This window comes from Notothenia coriiceps, unplaced genomic scaffold, assembly GCF_000735185.1.
Source record: "Notothenia coriiceps isolate Sejong01 unplaced genomic scaffold, NC01 NC01_scaffold00006571, whole genome shotgun sequence".
Lineage (NCBI taxonomy): Eukaryota > Metazoa > Chordata > Actinopteri > Perciformes > Nototheniidae > Notothenia > Notothenia coriiceps.
The window spans coordinates 1-3,643 of NW_011339272.1; the positions used below are offsets into that span (position 1 = coordinate 1).

General features: G+C 36.4%; 1 long non-coding RNA gene across 1 annotated transcript; it reads right to left on the reverse strand.

The window, feature by feature from the left end:
- Positions 1-278: 278 nt before the first annotated feature.
- LOC104943690 (uncharacterized) lies at positions 279-2,195 on the reverse strand. Its single transcript, XR_798136.1, has 4 exons — positions 2,125-2,195; positions 1,365-1,389; positions 613-630; positions 279-366 (listed from the first exon to the last, which is right to left on the reverse strand). It is a non-coding gene; the product is annotated as an uncharacterized lncRNA (long non-coding RNA).
- Between the last annotated feature and the right edge of the window lie 1,448 nt (positions 2,196-3,643).

A 3,643-nucleotide genomic window follows, 5' to 3' on the forward strand; every position in this document is an offset into this window, starting at 1 on the left:
AAAGTGCTTCACAATGAACATAACATTATAATAAAATATAATATTACAAGAATAGATAAAAGGCACACATAAGAATAGATAAAAGGCACACATGAGAATAAATACAAGGCACATAAAGGCTATGGATACACAATAAAAGCATACAAGTAGGTAGTGCATAGCTCAGACTGAGGGAAAAGAGGTGGGTCTTTAGGCGGGACTTAAAATCTTGAAAAGTGGGCGAGAATTTGACATGGGGGGGGGCAGGTCGTTCCTGCTTAAAAATGTAATTACAAACCAACTTAGAGATACTTTACTGACCTATGATGGGCCATGGGATTTCACGTCTGACTCGCGACTTGATCAACTCAATGCAGGGAAAGATGCCTGTAGAGTAAACATTACAATGGAAGAAAAGAGGATTAGACTTTAGATTTTTATGAAAGCCAACATTACTTAAATTCAAAAAGTAAAATAAATAGATTGAAGTTAATTGGCAGTGACATTGAAATGTTTTAATAAATCTGTGTGTTTTACGTTATTTTTACCAAGTCAATAAAACATAATCAGCTCAAGGTTTCAGTATGCTTACACAATTTATTTACAAAAAGGAAGAAAGAAAAAAAGGCTTACCATGACCCTTGAACATATCTAAAAAGAAATTAACAAGAAAAAAAAGGTCAATCTACTGGACAGAAAATCTGAGCGACACATTCTCGAAAGCAGCTTACAAGAAAAGGGACCCCTTAACAGCCATTTGACCTGGGGGCAGTGCATTGCATATCTAATTGGCTAAGTTAGTAAACCGTTACATTATTGTTTCTTTAAGCTAATTTTAACCTAACCCCAAGAATAATTTACAGGAGACCTCAACTCTTTTGTAACTTAAAACTTTACATTTTTTCATTACATTTCATTTAGTTTATCTTTTATCCAAAGCAAATTACCATACGTGCAATAAAACACTAAGATATAAACAACAACAAAAATGCTGATACAAAAACCATTAAGTGCCATTTTGTTTCCACTGCGTCCAGACTTCGCTGCAGATTTTCAAATAACTTTTACTGGACTGCTGATAAATTATCAAATGAACAGCAAAACAGTATACTGGAAATAAAGCTAATGCTAAAATAAATTCACATTTAAGATTGACTAAGTAGTATCTTGTATCAATAGATGCCAACCTTATATCGTTTGCTTTTATTATTCAGCTAGTTTGTCCAGTTTTCCAAGCTTTAGCATTACAACGATCCCATGCAAGCTCAAACTCAAGTCTCATTTCCAAACAAAAATCATTACTTTTTGTTCTGCATTTTTACAAGACCGCACACAAGACGTGCACTCAGAACATAGGTTTTCCCAACAAAAGAAAAAGGAAATACCTTGCTGGAAGACATCAATCATTGTCTGTTGGTAAAGAACAAAGAAACATGCAGAGGTTTATAAAAGCAGATAGAAACAGGAATATGGAAAACTGCAGTAACAAAAATCAAAAAAATAGGACCCACATATTAATGCTGTTCATGAGACAGATAAACACTTTTAAGGGTGTTTGCACTCTTTGCCCTTTCTTGTGTTGTGGAAATTATTATGGTAAAATGCTCATATGCTTGTCAGCTTTAATGCAGTATAAGCAAAACAATGATCATTTAAATTCCCTCTGCATATGCCATCAGAAGTGGAACGGTGCATGTGGACCAGTAGAAGATTTGAGAGTAAATCCCATCCCCCACGTAAGAAAAAATGACCAAAATGCATCCTCCCCCATCCTTAAAGTTTTACAATTTGTGACTCACATAATTCAATCTTAACAGTCTTACTCACAGCCTCTAACCCCTCCCCCATCGCTCTTAAATACACACTAACCATGCAGATTGATCTCTGTATGACCCCACACACACACACACACACACACACACACACACACACACACACACACACACACACACACACACACACACACACACACACACACACACACACACACACACACACACACACACACACACACACAGAGAGCTGACACAAAACAGACTTTTTTTTTAGCCAACACGAAAACTGCATTATCTCCTAGTTAGTATTGGTTAATGGTACAGAATGAGAATCAACCAGGTGAAGTTGTTCCTAAAGTTGAATGCCCACCTGTACATGTCCATGTGAGTGAATATGGGTTTTCAAATCAAACAAGTAGTTAGATGTGGTGAGGCAGACCTAGAAGAAGAAGAAGAAGAAGAAGGTGCATCATTAGCATGAAATAGAAGAAGGGACAGAGAAAGGGATAGAGTTTTGTACGGGACAACAGGAAACCTTCAACAGTTAAACTTTGATTCTTATCTATTAATATTTTTCCAGTGAAACATCGGGCAACAGATGAGGAAAGAGGGAGTTTGGTGGAAGGCTGGTTTGTACTGAATTTATGTTTTGGTTTAACCCTTGTGCCCTCCTGGAATGTTCATCCTTTCGACACCTTCGTGGCAAAAATGTACACGCCCCAAACAAATGCTATTTAATCATGATACATCAATATTTTTTTCTACTTTTCTTTTCTTTAATCACTTAAACAACTTCTAACGCACTCAAAACTAACAAACATTCAACCATTTTCTGGATTTTAACCCTTTAAATGCCTGTTTCATTATTTGAATTATCTCATTATTTATGATAAAAAAACATAAAAAATGAAAGAAATGTCCATATAATAATTATAGTAGTAGGGGGATGGAACTTTGGTGGTTAGAGTCTTGGATATGTCAAAGATGAGCAACAAAATTGATTTGACTGCATTATTATTTTTTACGTAGTGTCAGATACTACCTCTGGACACCTTTGTGGCCAAAAATGCCATTGACTTCCATTCAAACCACATTTTTTGATCTCACTGCCTTTGCAGTATAAAACCATGCATTTTATAATGTCAGCATTTAATTTAGAAGAAAAGTAGTGATATTTGATATGTCTACTCTATTCCACCAGATTCAACCATTTTCCCACTGTAGGCCGATGCATGAAATTCTTACATTTTTGCCAGTTATATTATGGAGCTGTGTGACTACCAGGGGGTCCCGAGAGTGGTTGGTGTGTGTGTGTGTGTGTGTGTGTGTGTGTGTGTGTCATTGCTAGCAGCAGACCAGCAGGTCCTGCAGCATGTGACCTGGGGCTCTCTCAGATGGTAGAACAACTATTTTTTACACCGCTGCTATGACTCCATCCTAGGGGAAACACTGTAATTACTGGGCAAATCTACAGGGCCATAAAGATACTCACCCTACTAAACAAACTGTAAAAACAAGTTGGGAAAGTAACAAAATTAAAAAAGAACGTTTTTGTGTTTCGGAATTATGTAACGAATTCAAAGTTAAAGAATGGAATATTAGTCCGACGGTGTTGTTATCGGCTGTTGCACCATGTTTGCTACCTCAACCTGTAGTAGATTTATCCTTATTGAAACGGTTACATTCAATGAAAAGTCAAATCAATGTGCAGGCTTATGTGAACACTGTTCTACATGAACAATATGGGCAGTTTATACAAATATTTACTGATGGATCCAAAAATCCAGAAAATTGTCAAACTAGTTGTGCATTTTATGTTCCTGAATTAAAGGTCAAAGTGGGAAAGCGAACGAGTGATCACATCGCAGTATATACAGTAGAGATGATGG